We start from the raw sequence: 24,995 nt of genomic DNA, 5'->3' as shown, positions 1-24,995 counted from the left end.
CATTATTTGGCTCAAGCTCTGCATTCCTGGCTGGTGCTGTTTGCCCACTGGTCAGTCCATGCCCAGGGGAATGTTCCCAGCCCAAACAAGCAGATTGAGCTGCATTCTATGCACTTGCTTTGGCGATGCTTGGAGCAGGCTGAGGAGATTTAATTGGGTTTTAAAGAGAAATTACCCAGAATATCTGGCTTGAAAAACATTTCCTGAAGCAGCTCCAAAGGTTTCTTAAGAGCATGTCAAGCCATCAGAGACAAATTAATGGGTAAGTTTCATGTGAGATGGTCAAAGTACATGAAAAATGCAATTAATAAGGCTCTAGATTAGATTTTGACATTCAATCTTGCACAGTAGATAGAGTGGGAAACTATTCTTCTGTGCCAGGAGAGGACCAGCAAACAAGGGGCAGCCGTGCTGCTTTCCTTCTCTTTGCTCTGGAGCTATCTCCAGGAGGAGCACAGCCTTTCCCTGGACATGCTGTCTTTTCTTGCCTCTGCCTTGCCCCAGTGCAGCTCCCTTGGCAGTGGCGTGGGAGGAAACTGCAGCCCAGCCTCCTCCTGCTCTTCTCCAGGCCTTTCCCACTTTCCCAGCAAGTTCTCCACAGCCAGAGGAAGCAAAATATTATGGGGAAATACCTGTTCTTCCCATCCACAGTCTGGACCAAGTAGTCCAAAACTGGAATCACTCAGAAGTTTTTCCCTTCCTCTCAGACTTTTTTCTCATGTCCTATTTTCCTTCACAGATACTAATGAAACTAATAGGAATAATTTCAACTGAACATGAGCTATTATATTTACTACCATCAGCAAATACTCCTCAAGTGAAAAGTAGGCTGAGGAGGAGAAGTAGCTGGGGCAGTAAAAGTTGGCTGGAGGTAGAAAAATGGAGCAACTGCCCAATTTTATGTTTTATGCAAGGTAAGCAGGAGTTCTGCATGTGTTGTACATGATCAGGGTAAAAAGTCTTGTGCTGGATGTAAACCTGCCCTGAACACTTCAGCTGTGCACAGGTGCAGCATTTCCCTTCAAAATATTGCCCAGTGTGGATAGAAATATTTCTGCTAGCAAGAATTTCTCTTGCTTCTCTCCAGTCCTGTGAGATATTTTTCTCTTTCACTGAAGATATCAGCAGAGTTCTATAAGCTATGATCACCTGCAACCTTGCCAAGCTTTGTTTATGGTACAGTAGGAAAATATTTTGACAATGGATGTTTTAGGATTTTAGCCAATCACCCCAAGGGGTGGCTGATCCGTTGACCAATTAGACTATGAAGAAAGAAGTCTATAAAAGAGTTGTAAAATAATTAAATAAAGGAATCTTGCTGCACAATGCCTGCCTGCTGGATCTCTCTTCTCCTCCCTTACCACTGCGGGATACAGCCCAGACTTGGCAAGGGACTGGAGGAAAGGCATCAGCAGGTTCCTCATCAGGGGAATTCACAGACTGAACTCCTCGAGCTGACTCTGGCAGAATCGGTGCCTGATGGAGAAGCGTGGACAGTTCTCACACAGATAGAGGCCCCTGCCTGCCCTCCATTAATATCTGAAGCATAAATACACTCCTCATGTTCCAGCATGAAACCCAGTCCTGCAAACAGCACTACAGATCTGCGTTCAAAAATGTACCAACATTTCAAAGCTACTGAAAGTCACTGTAGTGTTTTGACAGATCCCTGTAAACACTGTGGCCATTTCACGGTTACCTCAGGCTATCTTTTCATCTCCAACATGCTTCAGCCCTTTAATGTAATATTTAGACCAATGTTGTTATTAGATTTTCCCTGGATGAAAGGATCCATAAACACAAATGCCAGCTGCTAATTCTTGGTAGTACAAAATAATAGTATAAGTACATCACACAATAAGAAAAAAATTAAGCTGGTAATTTATACTGCTGAATTAGATACAGCAACAAAAGAGACAGGCAATTATATACCACAGTAAAATCCTCAGTGCACAGACTTAAGCATTCCTCAGTCTTTAGTGTTCAATTAGGGTGAAATTTACTTTCAATACAAGACATAATGCCAAGGGCTTTCACAGCCTCCATAAAAATATAGGATTTCTTCTCATCTGCTCTATGCAAAGTCTTTTTTATTCTGGCAAAGATGAAGGTTTAGCTCTAAAGAACAATTTGATTTGCATTACACATTGCACTAACAGGCTGCAGCGAACAGATTTATCTGCCAGATGAATATATTCTAATAGGTCTGATGATCTGTCTTTATGGTATCATTTGATTAACAACAAATTTATTCACTTGGCAGCTGTATTCCTTAATCAGGTATTCATTAAGCAATAGCATATAAATATGTATAAATGTCAGATTTATGGATCCGAGACTACAATAATTCCATTTAAGAAAGGTGGATTGTCTATACTTCTAATTAGTTTCCCTTTAAATAGGCTCATCAAATCTACATATTTGTACACGTCCAGGGCCTGATTTTCAGAGCTAAGAGTGCCTGTCCAATTGGGCAGAATTCCCTTCCTTTGGAGCCTCATCCAAGTCCTCTGACAAACCCTTCCAGCCCTACTGCTCAATTATATCGGATATCAACCACCATCTCCCTGTCTTAGCTGTTTTTATAGAGGGATCCTTTCCAAATCTGAGTAATTCACCTTTTTGCACACACACCTATTTTGCACCTGGCCAATCTCTGCTTGTCATTCCATAACCTGGCCATGCAAAAATAGGTGCTGGCAATGCATATGCACTGGCAAATAGCATAAAAAGAAATTGCTAAAGAGAGTATCTTCTATTAAATGGATCCTGGTTGTGATAATAATGAAAAATGACCATAATTACCAGGGAGAAATATTCTGTCTGTGGGATTCAACCCAGCCTCTTAAGGTAGGTTATAGACTAAGTTGATGAAAGTGCTTTTACCTTTCTTTTTTTGAGCACACTTCCTAGCGCTGCTTTTGCACTTCATGGGAGGCTGGAAGAAAAAAAAAAAGTGAATGTGAAATAATCCTCAGTTTATAAGAGATAAGTACTGTTATTTTGATATCTGTACAGGAGGTAACAGGACTGGAGCTGTCAGACCTCAGTTAAAGCAAAAAGTGAACTGGCTGTGAAGACACAGACAATTTAATGGTGTTGCTGGCCACTACTTCAGCACCCTATGAGAACCTAAGCTGAAATTTAGAGCACCTAACACTCAAAAGATCAAATTGCCTACCAAGAAATATGGATACCTGCAGAGAACTGCTCCGAGTAACTATGCTAAAAACCTAATGAACGTCCTCAAAATTACCCTTTGCACTTTACTTGCTCTAAACAATTTCTGCATTTGATTTAAATTTTTCTGGAAGAAACCTGGTGGCTGGAAAGGAACATCAGCCTTATCTAAGTGCTTCCATGGAAGAGGAACCCACCGCACGGCACAGGCGCTCGGCCCCAGCTCTCTCTGTGCTGGCACGTGCCATCCCCAGAAGCTGAATGACAGCTCTTGGCTCTCCAGGAGCTCCCCAGGAAAACGTGGGAGCTGAGGGCAGGATGAGTGCAGACACAGATGTGTCGTGGCTGGGGTGGTGTTACTAATAGAGATGAGAGCTTGGGCAAGTCCTGCCTTCAGATTTCTGGCAGAAGCTCTGTTTGGGGCAGCCTGCGCCCCAGATTGTTCTCATTTGCAAGTTCTTAATAATGGCTGATTAGGTCTATTGCAAAATGTATTATTTATTGAATAGACACAAAATTAACAGACATAAGACTTTGAACAGACTACTCACTAACGTAGGATAAAACAAAAAGAACTACTAATAGATAAAAAATACAGTGCATGATAAAGGTGCCTATATTACAGCTAGCGAAGAAATAGTATAGGTTAGGATTCAGTGTAACTTACCACCAAATTGATGATGGAGTACACACAGAATTCTTTTGCTCAATTCCCAGGAAAGTAGCCACGGAATTTGCATCCAAACTCCGTTGGAGAAGTCCTACACGTTTCCAGGGTGTGTGTAGGAAGCTTCTGCCTTCATAAAAGTTTGTGTAGCTTGTATAGTTTGCAAAAGTAGTGTTTCTCAGTCAGGAATTCCAGCTTACCTCCCCACATCTTGTTCTCACGGCCAGTTGTTCATTGGGAATTCTGCCCCTGGTGCCAGAGAAGAAATAACTCCCTAGCCAGTGACCACTTGCTAGTCAGAGGAGCTGGCCTGGATTCTCTCATCAATTCATGTGGGGGGAGCATGTCTGGAGCTATCGCACCAGCTGATGGACAGAGCAGATAAGCTCTTCTGCGCTAGGGGGGATGTTCTGCCACAGGTGGATCCCTGCGAGGCACCCTTTGTTCCCCTGAGGCTGCATCATCTGCTGCCTCCAGCCCTGCACAGCAGTGGAGGTGACAGGCTGGCACAAAGCATGGCAGATTCATGCCACATGTTTTATTTTAATCACGCACCAGACACAAAACCCAGGGGAGAACAAAGATGCCTCCCCTCCTGCTCCAAAGACTTACCCAGAGCGTGTTAAACTGGCACTGTGTGTTGAGAACACTGTGTGTGCTGGAGCAGCATCTTTGTGGTCATTTTCCCCCGGTCTGTCCTTTGAGCACAGCATGTCACACACCCAGTGGTTCTGTACACGGCATCTGTGCCACTGCTGAACTGGCACGGACCTGAAGCCAGTCTCCACCAGCAAAAGGAGTTGGACTCCCAGTAAGAGGTTCAGCATTCACCACGACTCCGTACAGAACTGGAATGTGGCTCTGGAGCAGAAGGGATTAAAGGTCCAGTGTAGATTCCCCGACTGTGTTCTCCACACATGTGACAGGGGGAGACCACTCTCTAATCCTGCTTTCATTTCTAGCTGGAATAATTTTAGTAAAAAATAGAAAATTACATTCAAGTCTGAGAGATCTGAACGACGTCTCTGCACCACTCTGGTACATCCAGCTGTGGCTGTGTTGCCCCCACGGAGAGGAAGCAAATTTTGCTGCACAGAAGTAATGTGCAAATAAATTAATAGCCAAGAATCATCCTTCATGCAGTTCCACTTGGACTGCTTTTTTTTTATTATTATCAAGTTACTGATCTATTGTCTTTGGAATATGTAAGAGGCAGAGGGAAGCTGATCCATTGCCATTTAATATACAGCACTGTTGTGTGTTGAGATGGATATGGCAGTAATAGTTCCTTGCAATATTTAAGTCTACTGAGCCCTGAAGATCTCTTCTAATATCACTTGATTTATCAAATCTGATTTGGGACTTATAGCCTATATAGAGAGAGTGCTCAAATTCCTAATCCATTTGGCAATAAGTATCTTCTCTGCTTTACTACTTCATCTTCCTTACTCACTGATCTGAAGGGTTGGAGTTTTAAACTCGTTTATCAAGGACAAAAAAAAAGGGGTTTTATGATGAGTTTTGACAATTATATATGTCCCATTCCAGGGAGTAAATAAAATATGAGTGCTATTTGCTATGCCACTTAATGCAGGCCACCAAACTGATGCCCTGTGATGGAAGATGTACAAGACTTGCTGCTGAGAATACAGGATTGGAACCACTTTGGCACTCCTCATGAAAATCAGAGCTTCCAACCTAATTTTTCCTACCCTGTGCTTTTCTGCAACAGAGAGTTTTCTGCTACAAGTGGTTTCCAGGCAAGGTAAGAGCCCCATTAGGTTCTAGTCCATGCCCTTGAGTGCACTCAATCTAACATGGTCCTGCTGCTCTGTTCTGCCTGCTTTAAACCATGCCAAGTCATGGAGCTCATTTTGCCTTCCTTGAGACACTCTTCCATCATCCACTTGCTCTTTTAAAAGCAATATTCCAAGGCTGACTTCACTTTTTCACTTGAAATGGACTGGGTTTGAGTGAGTCGACGTCTGGCCCTCTGTCTTTCACTTAATGACTTAAAAAATCCAATAAACAGAGCAAGCCAAATTACAAATACGGAATCAAGAGCACCAGGCCTTTATTTCTTGCTCAGAGGCAAGTTGTGCAACTTTAATTTAACAGAAAATGATCAGCTTTATGACTAGATGTGTTGCAAATAAACTGACAACCTTTATACAATACAATTACTTTATTTTATGTGATATTATTATTATCTGAGCCATCTGACACTCTTATGGCTCATATAAAAATTCCTATTTTAGTGCAACTCTCTGCTTAAATAGATCTTTTTGTGCTACATGAAATAACCCCTTCCTCTCACCTCAGCATTTACAGCCTCCAAAATATACAGAGCTCTATCACATCCCTTCCTCCTCAAACAGCTGGATTTAAAATCTTGATCCAAGAAAGGGTTTCCATTGATTTGAAAGGCTATTGGATCATCCCAAAAGTGTGCCTATGGGAACAATTCAGCCCCATGCTACTGGGAAGAAGGTTTTCCTTAAGCTAACTGACATTTTTGAGGGAAAAAAAAGGATGTTTCTGGATGGAGAATCACGGCAATTCAGCTATTTTGCTTCTGTTCCCTAAATAAATTCATTCAAGTGGCTGGCACGGAGCAGCACAGGCAGATATACCCATTCATTATCATCTTTCCTCGCTACATGTCACATATTTAATTCTTCTGATCCTTCCTCTCAAATCTCTCCTCAACCCTGGGATCCTGTTAGCAGCTCTTCCCCTTGTTCAGTACAAATCCCTCAAGAAAACAGGCAGGTAACTGCCATTATGTTTGACAATTACTTAAAAGCAAGAAAATGTTACCTGCTGTGTTAATTCACTCTTTGCCACTTGGCAAAGGACAGCCTTGCCCTCCCTCTCTGCCCCGCAGCCCAGGGGCTGAACACAGCCCAAGGAGACAAGGTCACCTTTCATTTGACCCGGCACAAGGTGCAAAAGTGCCCCTAATTTCCAAATTTCCAGCAGCTCCCCACAGCAGCATCCTCCAGGATGGAGCGTGGAGCTGGGTCCCTCCGCAGCCAGGATCCACGGAGAGCAGGGATGCAGATAAAGGTGCCTTTATGCTCTGGTTTCTTTCATCCTCGCTCTGACAGTGAATCATTCAGAGCACGAGGGAAGGAGACAGGCAGAGGCAAACAAGTTGCATTCAATCAGCCATCCAGAGGCGGTGGCACAATCCCTGGCACAAGGATCGTGTGCACCTGCTTCGAAGGACCCACAGGGGTTTTTTCACCACTGCTGGGGACATTGCCTGTCCTACCAAGAGCACATCTCCCGAGGTGATCACCTTCCCAGCACGTGGGGAAGATGTGTGACATTTGCCATTGAACTCTTCCACCCCAGGACTACAGGATCCCAGGATGGTTCAGCTTGGAAGGGACCTCAGTGGGTCATTTAGTCCAAGCTCCCCTCTCAGAGCACGTGGCACAGGACTGTGTCCAGAAGGTTCTGGAATATCTCCAGTGAGGGAGACTCCACACCCTCTCTGGGCAATCTCTTCCAGTGCTCACAGTAAAGAGGTTTTTCATCATATTCAGGTAGAACTTGCTGTGCAGCAGTTCCTGCCCTTTCCTCTTGTCCTATTGCTTGGCACTACCTCCACGTGCCCCATGGTCTGACCTGATGTGGGGGTTGGATGTAGAAAAGGCAGGAATTACAGATCAGATGAAAACTGTCATCTCTAAGAGATGTGGTGGGGGCTGGGGGAGGCAATGGATGGCCAAACCCCCCAATAGAGGCTCCTGCCAGGCTGGGTGGAAGAAACCTGGTTCTAGTAGAAAGGAAAAAATGGCCTCAAAAACAACGTGAGCCATCAGAATTTGGGTATCTTATCAAATAAAATGAATAAACAAATAAATAAAAGGGAAAGTGACCAAATATTTTCAGAAAGACATGATAGAAAGACATGAAGAAGAAGAACCGTGTTTACCATAACAACAAATCTTATCATTTCCTAGATCCCTGATACTCTTGCAACTCCATGTGATCCTGTAAAACATCTTGCCTGATTCAGAGAAATGATATCTCTGGCTCCAATACATGACTAAACCCTGAAGCCACCCTCAGAAGAGAGCTCTGGTTCCTGCCATCACCACTTGCCATATGGCTCTTCTTTCTTCCTCCACCTTCTCAGCCTCATTTACTATGGAAACAAGGCTCATGTGATCCCGCTGGCGTTCTCATCCCTTCACCTCACACACAGCTCCTAAGCCTGTAGCTCTGTCTTGAGCAGAACTGACAGTAGAAAGCTCAAAGACAACTGGATCCTCCCAAGTGTGGTGAGGATGGGCAGCTGGGAGTAGGGGAAGGAGGAACAGGAACACATTAATGCCCCTAGAAGTGCTCAGCAAGGGGTGAAGGGTGGCTAATGCTGCATGAGGTAGTAGTTGTGAGATCACAGAACGGTTTGGGTTAGAAGGGACCTTAAATCTCATTCCACCCACCCTGCTCCCAGCAGGGAAACTTTCCACTAGAACAGGTTGCTCAGAGCCCCAAGATAAGGGGCTTAAACATGCAAGAATTTCCTCTGTAATCTTCTCAGGCAGGAAATCCGGTCAGCCGCTGGACACACATCGGTAGAAAACAAGGCTTCAGTAATTTTTACTCCTCACAGATCTACTTATATTTTCTATTCTCCTCTTCTATTTTCTTCTCCTATTAGAACTGAAAAAGGCAGGGTCAGCCATGCAAGACTTCACTATCTCTCTGCAGCACGGCTGTGTTTGCTACTGGAAATGAAGCTAAAAGCAAAGTTTCAGTATCCCCACGTGAGCGCTGGAGAAGCTGATCAGATCACAGGCTCTGTCTGCTTCTCTACAAGTATAACTGCCAGGAAAGATCTGTCCCACAGAAGACAGAGGATGCATCTTTCCTTTGCTAATCTCTTCTTGCTCCTGTTGTGAGTGTCTCAGGTTTTTTCTTTCTTTTTTTTCCCCCAGGCATTAGAATTAGATTTCAACAGGAACAATAGCAGCAGCAGTAACATCAGCTCCCTTATCTCTACTAACTGCTCTTTTCTCCCAAATATTCCTCTTTTTTCTTTTTTTTTTTTTTTTTAACCGCCTGAAAGTATCTAAACCTGAGTTTTCCTCAGAAATAGCTAAAGGAAAAAGGATTAAGGGATATTGTTAAAACGAAAACCTTGCTTCCTACCTAACATCTTCCATTCTTTAATTGTTTTATTCTTTTTCCTGCATCTCTAATGACAGGTTAAAAGATCCTTAAGGCTGATTGTTGCCATGGGATTAAGGAGCCTGGAGCCTACTAATTCAACTCCCAAAAGTTTGTTTAACTAGTTAGTGTGCCACACTGTGAGGGTCATGCTGACATCCTTATTTCAGCCCTCTTTTCAAAGAAAATAATTGGTCCACTCCCAACGACTGACGATTCAACTGGAGTTCACAAGTGGAATTTCTGTCTATTAGCCTGTGTCAAGAAGGTTTGCATTCTGGATCCTAAAAAATGAAAACCGAAGAGAAATGAGAACACAGAATGTCTCATGATGAGGTCAGACTTCTCCTTATTTGGGGCTCATTCAAAGTAATTTTTCAGTGCTGAAAATTGACATTATTCCTTTCCATGGGTAGTGGGGCGAGGTGGGTCTGGAATTCCATCAGCCTTTCCTTCTTCCTTACAATGCTTTCAAACCTTTTTAAACTATGACCAACTCTGAACCTATTTAACTTCTTTTCATCTTCTGAATGACTCCTTCTACCTTTTCAAGATGTGTCTTGATATGTTGGCTCGCCAATGATCTGCTGAGGAGACTTATAGGATAAATAAATTTGCTAAAAACCACCTACCTGTGTAGATTTACTCTGTGCTATAACAAGTGACGTAAAATAAAATTGCTTTTACGTAAAGGATAAAAATTTGAATGTGTTATACAGGGGAAATGGGCATACAAAGAATATAAAGACACCTGGAAGTACAAAATGCTGTTACTACAATCTTTTTTTTGATTTGTGACTGCTGGGCTGGAAGTTTATTCTAGATTAGAGCTCTTGGAGAAAAGGGTTACTTGTTTGGTTTTAATGTTCTGCAATAGTTCAGCCTTTGCCATTTCAGAAAAAGATCACAGATATCTGAAATATTTCATATGAATTGTGTACGTACCCTGTATTCAAACTGGGTAAAAAACCATTGTAATTAACTCTGCCCTTGTAAATAACTCATGAAAATGAAGTTAAACCTGTAGCTGTCGACAGATGCATAACCATGAACCAGGTAGTGCAATCATTCATTTACAAAATATATAAATGTCAGCCAGGAAAAGTAAGTCACTTCTGTTGGCACAATAAAGGTCATTAGAATCAAGCAGTGCTGGACTTTCTAACACCGAAAAACTTAACTGGAAAGCCCCTGTGTGGAGGGGTGAGCAGAGTCAACAACCATGGGCTGAGCTCCCAGCGCTCCCAGAGCACTCCCTGCTCCACAGGAGCTTGTTCTACAAAGGTACCAAACCATTAACCCCCAATTTAAACCAGACAACAGGCAGAATTTCAGCCAGGATCCTCCACAACAGCCTTCCCCTGTGTGATTGATGAAGTGTTGAGGAAGATGAATGCACACAGGCTCTGAGTAAAGCGAGCACCACCTTGGAGAAAGCTTTTGATAAGAAGAAATGCTCTGCTTTAAGAGCTCTCTGAAGTCAAGGCAGAGACAAAAGTTACATTAATTTCTGCTCCCTGCCTTCACTGCTTTAAACAGGAGAAAAGAGTTGAACAGAAGACTTCGTACCCTTGAGACTCCATAATTTGCTTGATGAATGCTTTAAAAAGAGATGGGCTGGGAGAGAAGATCATTGAATTTAAGGAAAATGTAGTATTCACTTCACTTTTGGTATTGAGAGGCAAGGCAGATGATTCACAGATGAGAAAGGAGCTCGGCTGTAAAGGTAGGAAGCTGGAATAAAAACGAGGAAACGTTCTGTGACGAACGTGGTCCTCAGCGTAGGAAAAATACTGCCTGTCTTGGGAGAAAAGAAAGAATTCCAGAATTGGTCACTAGCTACCAATTACATCAGATATTTGCAAGGCAAGGGGAAGAAATTAAGATGAATAATCTTACTCAGGACAAGACCATGAAAACCACTTCATTTGGTGCCCTTGGATCCAGAGACTGACACAGAATTTGTGGTTCCTCCCTTTTCTTCTTGTACTAAGGTTTAGTTCCTCAAGTTCTCAGTCCATCCCCTCTCTTTCACCTGGAAATTTCTGAATTTTGTACACTAGCTCCTAGTCTAATGAAATTTTTGCCACCCGGTGTTCAGCACTGTGTTGCTGTGAGGGTAATAGACTACAGCAGCATGGAAAAAAATCTTTGCAACTCCTGTTTTGGAATTACTGCTGAACCTTTCTTTCCCCCTTCAGTTCTGTTTTTAATCAAGCCTGAAATTTTCTTCCTTTAAAGAAACCTTTAAAATCTTCTCATTTTCTCTGGATAATGCCTCTCTGAACTACATTGTTATACTCTAAGAAAAGGACTATTTTCTGTCACTTGGAAACCCACGCCTCATTTTGAACTGAAATAAACCCACTAATAAAATTAATCAGAAGCACTATTCCTCTGGAGAGAGACAGGGAAAATATGATGGGTTATAAACTGAACCACAGGTTTCCAATAACACAGCACAGTCAATACCAAGGAACGAGACCTCCACTAGCTGGGACACATCATACCTCACCAGAAGGTCGTGAAATTACTGCAGGAAAACAGCACAGATGAAGGACAGGAATAAAAATATAAAAAAAGATATGAAGGCCAGATAATAAAAAAGTTGTAAGCACATTGAAATTCCTGCAGAGGATCTGCAAGGCTTCTTAAGTCCTTGTCTATTGTTCAAGAGAGAAGCTTCAGTTTTTAGAGGCGCTAAAATTGCTATTGTGTGCACATCCTTTTGGGGCATCCTGCTCACAGTGCCTTGTTTCCAGGAGAATAAAGCACACAGGTATCCTGTTAGAGTTGATTATTTAACAGCAGTAAAATTCAGGCTGAAGTGCTGAGAGCACAACTAACAAGGCACCTAAATTACGGTCCCCGAACGAAAATTGGGGTATCGCTTCTGTCTGAGTCTCCTTTAGAGCTTTTCTGTAAAATAGAGATAGTTATGGCAATTTCCTAAGCGTGCCTGGGGGGTCAGGTAGTGTCAGCAAGGTATTTTAGATTTGTAAAAATTTGTAAAACACTATCTGTGCCAAAAGTTAACGTCAGGTGCCTGCAATGAAAGTGCAGGGCATGGCTAATGGAAGGAATATTAAACAACAGACAGTAGACTTTGTTTTAAAATTTTTATGACTGAGAGATGAACTGACAGAAGATGACAGTGATGAAAAAAAGGTACTGCTCTGGAAACTGGCCAGGTTTTCTGAAGCTGCTATCAACAGAAAGGTAACAGATGCAATAGTTCTGTAACAGGCCATGAGAAAACACAGCCCCTGCTTGCACTAAGACACCAACACTTGGTTAACCTCTTGCAGAACACTGAAATTACTGAATATTACTTAGCTACAGAGAGAGACCTAATTTAGGATCACAATAAACCAAAGTTCACGAGGTAACTAATGTTAGTTTCTGCTATGAATTCCACACAACTGTGGTAGATTTTATGTGTGTGTGTGCAGTTAACCAAGCCATAAACAAGTCGTGATGCTGTAACAAGCCTGACAGTGTTCGTGCTGTTGAGAACCCTTTGTAAATTTATGACACATGCCATAATAAAAAAAGGAGCAGAACTCCTGACTTCTTATTCCACAGGGTTGTTTCCTTCTGCTTTGTCTGACTGAGAAATTGGATAAACCCCAGTCCTCTGGCACTCCAGCAGCTCGGAGTCCATCCAACAAGAGGGCCACGTTCAGGATGATGTGATTTACCTCACACCACAAAAGTGTTACGAGGTCTCTCACTCAGTGTTTTCCCAGGTGAGAGGCGCTGCAGAAGTGCCAAGCACTGAGTGGTTCAGGGCTGAGTGCTGGAAGGCACTCTAAGAAATTTCCTTTTTATAAGCCAACACCTCCTTCACTTGACAGACATAAGAAAGAAAAGGGCTCTGCTCTTTGTTTGGTGACTCTTGACACTGATGCTCCAGTGATGACTGATTCTAACTACTTATTTTAACTTTCCACTGATGGCTCCTTTATCTGGGCACCCAGACTCGTTATATCACAGCCTCCACCTCATGAGTAGCTGAATTTTCCTTCCTTCATCTTTCCATCTGCTGGCTGGTGGCCGTTTGCCGCACATTTCTTTGGTCTTTTGCTCCATGCCCCAAGCCCTGTTTTTCCTTCAATCCCCAGAGGCAGTGCAGGCAGCAATTCCCTGAATGCTACCTTTACATAGCTATGCTCTCACAACCTAAAAACTGGGCAAAGTCTTGAGGGATAAAGGTGTTTTATTATTATTTTCTATGTTAGCACAGATTTCAAGTAGCTTCTTTCAAAAGCCTTGTCAAAAGCTTGAAAAAATGGACCAGACAATAAAAATAATCCGGGTTTTTTTGAAAGAGTCAAGGCTAGGAAGGAGAACAGACTCAAAAGTTCAGCTTTCCTGTGGAATGGGGAAGACTGAAAAGCAAGTTGTGTAGATACATTAAAAAGGACCTGATTTACATCTAGGACAATCTTAAGAGGGTGACTATTCCCATAGTTGCACATTCAGAATGGAAATATTTGAGTAGATCTTTTAATCCTGTTTGCACTCGATGACACACAATTTAGTGATTAACAGAACAAAAAAATTATTCCAAGCTCAGGTTGGACGGGGCTTGGAGCAACCCAGTCTGGTGAAAAGTCTCTCTGGCCATGACAGGGGTTTGGAATGAGATGATCTTTAAGGTCCCTTCCAACCCAAACTATCCTGTGATTTTTACTTTTCTGTAGATTCCTTTATCTGGACACCCAGAGTGTTTTCATTACAGCCTCAACCATAATAATTTTCCTTTCTTCATCTTTCCTTCTCCTGGTTGGTGGCATCTGCTACATGTTTCTTTGGAATTTTTTTCCGTGCCCCAACTTCTCACCCCAGCTGGGCAAAAACACCCAATTGTGTCTACTTACTTCCAGACAATTCATCTCAACAAACTCAGCCTTTTTATCTGACTTCCCGTGGTACTCTCATAGTCCCTGTGGATCTGGGAGCACTAACATTCTGCTGGGATATCAGAATCTTGGGAGAGTCCTGGACCCTTCTCAGAATATTCCCCACACATCTCTTTTGATGGACAGCACAAATTCTGTTGTGTTCCTCCAAGGCCACAACCCAATTTCAAATACCAGGAGGTGTTTGCCTCCCCACAGAGCCACTCACGTTGAACTCTCTGCCATAGCAACTAAGCCAACAAATAGACAATAAACTACTTTTTTTTCTAAGCAGGATCCTGGTATTCAAACACAATGACTAAAATACTGCAGAGATTTCAGTATTGCCACTTCTGTGAGTGCATTAAAACATTTCCGTCTGGTGTATTTCTTTATAGCTGAGCTCTTGGAGGGAAAGGATTAAATTAAAGAATCCTTAAACCTTTCTTTTTCTTTTTTTTTTATCTTGGTGTTTATGAGGAAAAATGCAAAAGAATGTAAACTGCAGTTATACATAGGAGTAGTTTTTTTACTTTACAAATACTTAAGAAAGATAACAAAAGAAAACTAAGGCCTTAGTGAAATATCTGGATTGTGTTTGATGTTAGCAAGAATTCGTGTACTTTGTAACTATTCTGGTTTTTATTATTTTGTAATGTCCCAGTGCATTTTGGGGATTACTTCTAATTTATTAGCACGTAAAAAGCCTCCTTCAGAATCATGGCCTAGGCAGAGGAGGACAACGTGGTGAGTTGGGGCTTTGGATTTCATCTTTGAAATTTTGGACAGACGAAGTGAGGAACTCCAGGAGAGAAGGGCAGATAACGTGTGGCACAGCCCACCAACCAGAGCAAGCCTCTCAACTCCAGCATGGGAAGGTTCTGGCCAACAGTGAACAATGAAACCACATCTTGCCTGCCATATATCAGTTTCTTGATTTGCTTGTGAAGAGCTCGTTGTTGATGTGCCTAAATAAGATGATGATCAAGAGAATGGAAAACTGCCTTCCACATGGTATTACCATCAGTGGGTTGGTGCCAGACTAACTTTCTGTCCTGTGAGGCCTTGAGCACTGGCCCAAGTCAGAGGTGACATTGCTGACAGCCTCCTAAAAGCTCTCCCCAAGAGCAGCCAGGCTTTGACTCTGACTTTAGGCCATTGTCTCCCCCTTATTCATTTTCTGCTTGGTTTTAGCGCTGCAGAAACTTTGCTGCACTGGCCAGAGCCAGAGGATCAATAAAGCAGAGGAGGAAAGAGCTGCATTCCCACCTGCGTCATCCATCACTGGCAAACCTGGCAGCTCAGTTCTGCTGCCCGAATCCCATTTTTTCACTTGACAGAAAGCCTCTCTTGGAGACCGCTGGGGGAGATACCTAAAACCTTATATACATTAAGGCAAGTGAATTGATACCCTGTCAGATGAAGAGAATCTCTCTTCATCTGCTGAGAGTTAATGATGATTTATTAGGCAGAACAGACAGGTCCCAGGACATATTTGCAAGGACTTGTCAATCAGAAAATATTCCTCCAGGGATTTGGACTAAGCTTATTTCATACTTTTTACTTAGAAGACATGAGAGGACAGTGAGATTCAGTTTGAAGTACTTCTCAGATAACATGAAGCTTTAGAAAGATAAAAGGCTAGATGAAAAAAGACCTCTTAAGACCTTGGTACAATCCCATGTCATCCCAGAAATGCCACTAAGGAAACATGTATAAGTGAATAGGATTTGGAGAATGGTAAAATAAACATGACAGCTTGAAGGGAAGATTCCCAATGAAAAAGAAAGTCTGAAATTAAATCAATGCCAGGCATGCAGCCTTAGACCTCAATACAGAACACATCAAAACACTTTCAAATAACTGAATCTGGGATCTCAGTGTGTAAATTTCTGACATTCACACATCAAATTCAGGGACCTGTTGATCCATCAGGGAAGGACTCTTTGCCCAAAAGGAAATGTCTTCACTTCTGCAAGCCAACTTGAAGTCAAGGGAAATAAATAAGTATTTTTAGAGTGTGGTTCTCACAGTGTTAGCACAGCAGAGAGGTGAATCACCCTGGAAAAGCATTCCCTCCTCCCTAGGGAGCCAGGGCTCACTCAGTCCAGTAAGATGCATAAGGACCTCTGAAGCTCAGAGCAGGGAATCCTCCTCGGTGACCATCCCACTATGTGTCAAAGACTGGGCCATGGGAATCTCAACAGGAGGTGGGACAAGCTTAATAAGCCTCCCTGAGCTTTAAAACTGTCTCATCTGTCCTTTAACTTCATCTCTCTCAACCCATAGCTGTTGTTCAAAGGAGGTTGGAAGGCAGAGGAGCAGTGCCAGAGTCATCCTCCTGCAAAACAGGGTTTGAAGGAAGCAGGGGCTGTCTGAGATGTGCTTCAGGATGTGCATGAGATACAGCACCAGAAAACTACCCCCATTCAGACTTTGAGCAGAGAGCACCTGCAGCAAGGACCTTCTCCTTGACTATGTCCAGATTCACAGTTAAGAGGCCCAACAGACCAAAAGTGGACGGGAAATGCTTCCCACACCCAGTAACCTCTCTGAAAGACCAATTCTCACAGTTATTGTGACCCCTCGCTATCTCCCCAGAAGGATGGGGCAGAAGGGTGGACAGAGCAGTCTGCCTGCAGTAGCAGTGTTTACAGCTCTCAGCTAAGAGGCTCCACAGGAGAGGAAACCAGCAGATATTTAACTTGGACACAGGTTGTGCACACCTCCAGCTCTCTGACCACGGGAAGCTGCTAGTGCCCTGCTCCCTAGGGAAGCTTCTCCAGCTCTCACCTATCCCTTCCTTTGGAATGGCCTTGCAGACAGCGAGCGGGTGGCTCCTCGGGGTGTGGGAGAGCAGCATTATTCACCTTTGAAAAATCCTCATATTTTCTAATGACAACAGCCTGTGCGAAAGCAGAGCTCTGGCTGCAGCACCCCTGTTTGCTGAGATTTATAGCAGAGCAGCAGGAACCTGCTTTGGGCTGCTGCAAGGCCTCTCTCACACCGTGCTTTTAGCCTGGAAACACAGCAGAATCTGCCTTCCCTGCTTGAATTATAAATACAAGCTTTCTCTCTGTAGTCCCTTAAAATGAAAATCAAGAATTTCACAGAAGTGGGCCAACATTTGCAAGCCTTTTTTCACTCTGAAAGACAGAAGAGGTGAACCTTACAATGGCAAGAGACACACACTATGGGATTTGAAGTGAAGAGAAAAAAGCAGGGTGTCCTACCAAAGGGACTTTGTGTGTGTTCTGCACTCTGCAACCATCCAAGATCTCTCTCAGCAGCAACACAAGATCCAGCTCCCACAACAGCCCAAATCATGAGAGAAAACTGCCTAACATCAATTTTATTTTCCTTGCAGGACTGAGTGTTCCCCTCATAGCCACCTCCCCAAAGAGCCCTGCAGTGACAGCAGTTGTGATCTTCCCTGCACCCATGGGGAGCTCAACCCTCCCACTGCAAACCAGAGCTCAGCACTCCCCATGATGGGAAGTTATGCCAGCCCCAGCACTGGGTTTTGGGGTCAGGTGCCAACCACCAGCTCCTCTAAAAATGAAAAGAGCTCATTCATACTCAAACCACAGTCTCAGTATGTCCACACTATGCTGCAAGGTAATTAAAAAACCTGGAAAATCAGTAAAGGATGAAAAAAGAACAGCAATTTCCTCCATGGCCTGATGGACAGATGGGTTCTGCTGTATATCTCTCTCCTCTAACTGGATTTACTTGTGCAACCTTAACATTTTTGTGTCTGCAGTAGAGATTTTCTTCTACCCTTGCTCCCTGCAGTTCCCCAGCCCATTCCTCATCGTCATTTGAGCAGAACTATACTTCCATGGAAAGTTTGTCATCACAGAAAGTAAAAGGCAGGGAGGAGAAACACCCACTGTTCAGACTAATGGCTCAGCTGATTGATGCCAGAATGCAGCATCAGCTTAGTTTGGTTGCTTCAGTGTTTGCTGTCACTGGGCAGAAAGTTCCCCCACCCCAAAAAGTTGCTTAATAAATACACGCTCCTTCCAGCTTCCCATTAGCGGGCATTAAAGGGGATCTTGTGGGAGCACTTGTCCTATAATGTAAAAATATGAAAGCAATCTGTTCACATCTGTCTAATCTGTAAGCACCAAAGGTGAGCCCAAGCTCCAGGAAAACAACCCTCGTTACCCCTGAGCCACATTTGTTTGCCTGCATTGCCCATAATTAATGATTATTACCTTGCTCCTCACCACCCTGTAGGTAACAGCACCTTGTGGGGAAATCCCTAGTGAGCTCCAGCATTTTTATAGACCCCCAGGAGCTGTTTAAAGGGAAATCTATAGGGGTGAAATCTCACTCCAGCCAGTCTCTGATCCGTGGATGAGCCCAGGATGTGCAAGAGAGGGAAATGCAAGGAAGCAGCCTCGAGGGAGCAGCACAAGAGCTGGACCAGAAAGAATGACATGACCATGTATAGGTAACATCTTATGAGCCATAGAATCTGCTCCCCTATGTTAAATCTTTTCAAGGGAAGACAAATCAGTCCCTGTGATAGTATTACACCAGATAATCCTTCCAGAGGAGGACATCCACATCACCGTGCTTTAAAAGTTTACAGGACTTTCCATAAAGAAGACACTGCCATTGACCCAGCTATAATAAACAGCTTCCTTCTGGCTTGGATGGATCTTTGTAATCTACACTACTTTTCACTTCATGCTTTTCTTGTTTTTGTTTTAGATTTAGTGCACATTATAAACACCTTGCAAAGGAGAAGTGTGTGAGCCCTGGGATTTAACACCTTTGGTGCTCCTGCAGCTCTGCCATAGGGACAAAGTCAGGTATTGTACAGCACATTTGCTTTTCTCTCCCTTTTTTTGTTTAAATTAAACTCTTTGTATAAATAGTCATTCTGTCTGATTATATAATCTCCCACATTTAGATCGTCTGTGTTGCAACCATGGCAACTCCCAGAGCTGAGCACATTCGGTTCAAATTTCTTTCTAAATTTGCTGATGAGGGTGAAGAAACAGCTTTGGAAACCCTTCTCAGACAACCTACATTTGTTCTTTGCTCGTGAAGCTCAGTCCAGCTTGGATTGACAGGAACCAGTGCCCTAAAAAAGTTCAGAGCAAGTGTCCATCCCCTTCCAGCTTAACTGATTGCATCTCTGGCACTAGCTATGGATAAGAGCAATATCATCAAGGAAAATAAATATCTAAAGTTTGTTTAATAAAAATTAAGCAGGAGGATTGAGCAGTGGTGGAGCAGGAGAATGACATCTCCCATGCACAGAGCAGGCAGCACCCACAGTAGCTGGGCAGGTTTCCTTGCCTTGCCTCTCCAGTGAACTTCAGCTGTCATTTGAAAACCAACACTGAAGATAAAAGGTTCCAAAATTATCTTCTAGTATGGCTAAAAAGCCATCTGAGAGTGATATTATCTGTCTGGAGTCCTGATACTCGGTTCTAATTTTCTCACTGCAGAATGTGACTCAGTGGTTGGGTGAAGTGAAGCAGCTCAGCCACACAACTACGGAGTCTTTGGTCACACTGAAATAATTCCAGATTATAGTCTGATACTGAAAACCCACCTAAGGCTGCCAGCCCCCACCTCTTCTCATGCTCTGCAAGGAGTTTGCAAAGGGAAAGTAAATCAAGGCCCCACACTGTATGCAAAGTGAGAAAAGCAGAAGCAGATTTTTAAAAACAAGTTTTTTTTAAAAAAAAGGTGCAATTAGGTAACTTTTCTAATCAACCATTGTGATCACCTACTGTATTTTGCTATTTATATCATAATTCTTGGTATTGCCTTCAAAGGGGTGAATCAGCACAATCAGGTCTTTGTTTTCCTTATGGCATAAATACCCCAGATGAGACACGGAGTCAGATTTTGAAGTAACGTGACTGCAAATGCTCAATACTGATCACAGCTGCCAAAACGTGCCATAAGCAACAATGAAATGCAGTGATTTTGCACTTGAAGCACTTCCAAATTTACTGGGACCAAAATCCTCCTGTATTAAGTATTGGAAAAATCCTGTGGTCAAATTGGAGAATTTTTGCAAGAAGTTAAATTTTGCATATGCCATTGCCCATCTGTTTTGCAGAATTGGCTTCTTCTGCAGCAGCCCAGGCTGGTGGACACTGCCAGATATGACCTGAGAGACTGCAGATTGGTTTTAGTCTGGTTATAAAGCTGCCTCACAGTCTAGAGATTGTTATCCTTACACAAATATGACAAGACCTGTAATCCAATTGAGGGAACCGAAAAATATTCCTTCATACTCTATTTAAATCTGCACAGCAACGAATGAAAGCAAAGGTTTCACACTTATTGCAGGCACTCTAGAGCTTGTACAGAATTTAATCTCTTGCTTCAGCTGGATATTTACAACAATGAAAGGCCCAGCCATGCACAGACAATTCATGCTACAATTACACTTACAAAAGCACGTGGCAATCAATAGCTCATGTAGACACTGATTTTGATTATACTTAATAGATGGTGCTGGTAATGACTTACTTATGTCAATTAATTTCTTTCCATTTACATCTTAATCACTATACCAAAGAGTCCTAGAAACCATACAGCAAGATCCCATCTATGTTTTTGTCTTAGGTTGACATGAGCTTTGACACCATCAAGTGCTGGTTTGATGCTGCAGGCTGGAGGGAGAACGGAGATTAAATGCAATAATTAATTATGTACATTTGAAACTGAATAGGGGAAACATAGGACAAACAGGTTGCCAAGTTTATGCATTAACAGTAACTTGTTGCATTAATTTGGTTTCTCAATGATGGTTTCTAATTCCTGTTTCATTACATGAGGAGAAGGAATACATTTAGCCAGAGCTAAATACTTTTGTGGAGATGCTGGACTCATTTTAAATGTGCCTATTCTCCTACCTGTAGACAATGGACCTCTTTGTTATCTTCTTCCTTGCCTGATAATCCCATGGAGAACTGAATAAACTCAGACATACAAGGGAATAACAGTAGCAGAATCCGCCTGGCATATTCACAACCCACCGGGACTCGGCACAAGGTGGGGAAGGCGTTTAAATAAGCAAATAAAAAGCCACCTGAGCCTCCTTTGCAGGATAATGTGGCAGGAGCTTCTCTGGGAGCCGAGTAAACAAATGAATTAATAGGAGTCGTAGCCTCTCGTTGGGTATTATTCATTCTTCTTTATTAGGTTGCTCCCTGGAAACCTGGGTAAACTTTGGCTGTGACTTTCTTTTTGATCTTCTGTGCCCAAATCGGCCGCTTTAATGTAATCCTGGAACCCTTTCAAGAAGTCTGTATTCACAGGCCACTCTGTACTTATTTCCATTTGAAAGGGCAGCTGGTGCAAATCCTGGCTGGAGCAGCTCGGTGGGGTGGCCATGGCTGATTCGAGTTTCGGCCCTGAAAAGGAAAAAAGGGAAGAGATAGGAAGGCTTGTTCAAACTGAAAATGCATTCCAGGTATCCAGGCTCGTGGGTCAGGGGGAAGAGGGAAGAGAGAACCTCCTCCATCCCCAGTGGTGCCCCCTGCCCAGTTTGCCACTGCTCACAGGGAGACACCTTTACCTTTACCCTGGAGCTCTGCTGCTTCAAAATCAGGAAGCAAATCCTGCTGAGTTTGGGGACTTTTGCTGCTAACTTGTCTAGGATAGATTAAACAATATAAAGTCACTTTGCCCTGTTGCTGGTGGTGTTTTCTGGACATTTTTTCAAGCCTGTATCCTTCCCCCTGTACCCTGCATGCAAAGTATTCTCCAGCCACAAACTGATGGAGGGGTGTTTAAAAGAAATACTTACAATGTCTGTTCACAAGTGCTCTGGATGTAGGTCTGCAGCATTTGTTTAGCCAAGACACAGCCCTATTTTAAAAACTTTTTACATAAATAAAACCTCTCTGGTTCATTTCTACCCTTTATATTGCCTTGGATCCCCACTAGTCTGACACCTTCTCTTTTCTGGAGAAATTCAATTATAAGATAGCATTATGATGGTGCTTTTGATATTTGTGTCATTTCTTCCACTTTTTCTTACTACACACACCCTTTGCTCTTGCGCGAGCAATGCCTTCATAGGGCAGGGCTCTGTGAATGAGATGCCTCATCCAGCACATTGTCACCTGGTATATGAGGTAAATAAGCAAGTAACAAGCATAAGTGTGAGTGTCCAGACCTAATGCAGTCTTTTGGCAAAATCTGTATTTTTCTGTGCACGTGTCAGAGCAATCTCATGTTTAGCTGCAGAAAAACACGCTCGTTGGTGTCCCTGGGGAAGCTGCCCTGCACTTCACTGGGAGCCAGCTCACTCCTCTCAACAGCTTCACCTGCAAAGAGCATTTCACTGTGAAATATTTCAGTGGTGCTGCTTCAGATTGCCTCAGCCACGCTGGCAAAGATTCTGGAGTGAACACAGCTCAGGAAGAGTCCAAGAGCAAACTGCTCCTTGACGAGGCAGAGGAGAGGATGCTGCAGGGCTTGGGTGCTGAATTAGCTCAGTACCCTCACAGAGTCATCACAGCACCAAAATCCTGCTGTAAACAAATTATAAAATACAACTAAAAAAACAAACAAACAAAAAAAAAAAGCAGTGGCTGTTGCCATCAGGAACTGAACATTTTCTGCTGTAATCAGTGCGGTAGAGAAAATACCGGACTATTCCCAGAGTTTCTCACTCTGAGAGCAGGAACAGAAAGAACCAGTACAATTACTATGGTAATTTCCTATTTTCTAACTACACAGAGGCCATTTGGCTATCCTGGTATCATAATAGTTGGTAATTTTTGAGTTTTTAATAGCTACTATAAGGTTGGCCCAATAATGCTGCCAAAATCAGCAGGCAAAGACTGGAGCTGTTTGGACATTCACTGCTGTCACGAGAGGACCTTACAAAAGGAATTAGTTTATGTAACTCATATTTCATGAAAGCAAATGAAATCTCAAATGTCCTGTAATTATAATAATTATTTCTACTTGATGTTTAATTACTCTGTCTAATGATCCAGCAGCACTGTAATGGACAGGTAAAGCTCGGATGAAATTGTCTTTCTCATGTAATTTAGTTTCTAAAGGAGGACAAAGGTTTTGGTGCTTGTGGCAGCAGCTGATTAAGTAATGTCACAATTTCCATGAATTGCAAAATGTGATTAGTTGTGGCTATCCTGCTCCTGCCAATCACTGCTCATGTCACAGAAACGTGGCTTGGGCTGTGCACTAAACTCCTGCTCCTTGAAGTATTTCTGTTGATGTTGAGTAAAGCACAAGTAAATGGTCATTGCTGTGATGGATGATTATAACGAGAGATCTGGGGAAAAAGGAACAGTCCATTAAGATCACCCAGAAACAGCGTTTAAAGCAATTTGTATGAATATGTGAAACTGATTTAAATGAAGCAAAATGCATCGTTTTGGTTTTGGATACTTTAAAAGGTGAATGATAAATGGAGAGTGGTGGAGCTAGAAAAGGACCTTGCCACCATTTACAAGGCAGCAGGGAAAGTAGGATACAACTCTTCTGGTCTTATACACCAAGTGTTAAAAGATTCATCCAAAATTACAGAATTTCGGGTTCAAACCCTCCATTACTCCAATTTAAGGCAGCAATTTTACCCAAATAATCCTGCTTTTTATGAGAACATCCCTGTCACGAGATTGACAAAGCCTCTGCCACAGTTCTGTGCCTCTCACCATCCATGTCTCCAGCCCGGGGGCTGGGCACTCATGTACAGAGAGTGCATTTTGCTTCAAATCAATGTTCAAATAAAGAACAGCTAAGTCAGCTTTTATCCTCCAGGCCAAACAGTCCAGTCATGGTCACAATCTCACCCTAAGACCCAGGCCAGGATAGATGATGAATTCCCTGATGCTTCCATGAAAGGAAAGCTTTGATGGTGTCTCAACACTCATGTGATTTGGTGTGGGAGCCAGGACTGGTTTTAACTGTGAAAAATCCTCATCCCAGGCAGCTCAGAATGTGCACAAGCAAGATTCCTAAACCAAAAACTGACACTGGAAAACCACAGACATTGATTTGTTGTGATCCTGATTTAAAATGAATCACAGAACCACAGAATCCCCAAATGGTTTGGGTTGAACTGGACTTTAAAGACCACCTTGTTTCACACCCCTGCCATGGGCAGGGACACTTTCCACCATCCCAGGTTGCTCTAAGTCCTGTCCAACCTGGCCTGGAACACTTCCAGGGATGAAAGAGAAGCAAAGCACAGGAATTCTTGAGTCAGAGATCAGGAAGGTTAAGTGTCAGAGGAAGCAACAGCAAAAGTAGGGCATTGCTCAAATTTTCTCTTCTAATTCTGGGGGCAGCACTGAGGTTCAGGCTCATTAGCACGTTGTGTATGAGGCTGGTGATAATGGCAAAATGTCACATACTTCAGCCTAAGGAAAATATGAAATACGGTCTGTATGTCTATCTTTTCAAAAATCTGTCCTGAAGCCCACGGAGCTGGGGGAGGACCAAGGACCACACAGCCAACGTGAGCAGGAAAAACACCCTCCCTATGCTCCAGAACCTGAGAAGCTGTTGCTTAAGAAAAAGAAATAGACTCTGTTGAGGACCTGCTGCTCAGTTCCTCAGGCCTGGGAGGAAGCAACCTGTTTGTGCAGAATGTACCCCTGCAGCTGGCTGGCATTTTAGCAGTACAAGACTCTAATTTTAATACCATCAGAATTCTCCCAGGCTGCAGGTGAATCTAAGCTGCAGAAATGGAGCCAGGTTTCATTTTAGTTTGAAGTATCAAAACTGCTGACAATTAAACTTAATTGTATGAATAAGCTCCTTAACGGAATGCACTGCTGGGCTTTCATCCAGCCCAGGGCTGGCAGGAAAAGGGATATCTATATGCAAGGAGCCTGCCAACGTCCCACAACCTGGGAGAGCAGGGCTTTATCACCATTTAATAGAAACACACAAGGACCCTGATCTCCCTGCCTTTCCAAGAAAACTTCATTTTTCTTTTCCGTGAAGTGTTGCATTAACGGTGCTCATCCTCTACAACCTGCTTCTCCCTCGCCACATTTTCTTGAAGTTAAGTTTCTAGCAAAGCATTAAATCTT

The 24,995-nt window shown here is 43.0% G+C and overlaps 1 long non-coding RNA gene across 2 annotated transcripts in view; it reads left to right on the top strand.

The window, feature by feature from the left end:
• Positions 1-8,421: 8,421 nt before the first annotated feature.
• Positions 8,422-24,995, top strand: part of LOC125334738 — a 30,252-nt gene continuing 13,678 nt past the window's right edge. For both annotated transcript variants that reach the window (XR_007207212.1, XR_007207211.1), the window contains exons 1-3: positions 8,422-8,762; positions 9,073-9,370; positions 18,661-18,761. This is a non-coding gene — a long non-coding RNA (uncharacterized LOC125334738). The remainder of the gene's footprint in view (positions 8,763-9,072; positions 9,371-18,660; positions 18,762-24,995) is intronic.

The sequence above is a fragment of the Corvus hawaiiensis genome, chromosome 17, assembly GCF_020740725.1.
Source record: "Corvus hawaiiensis isolate bCorHaw1 chromosome 17, bCorHaw1.pri.cur, whole genome shotgun sequence".
NCBI classification, from domain to species: Eukaryota; Metazoa; Chordata; class Aves; order Passeriformes; family Corvidae; genus Corvus; species Corvus hawaiiensis.
The sequence above is the reverse complement of the archived record's forward strand: the minus strand, read 5'-3'. Positions and strand labels throughout refer to the sequence as shown.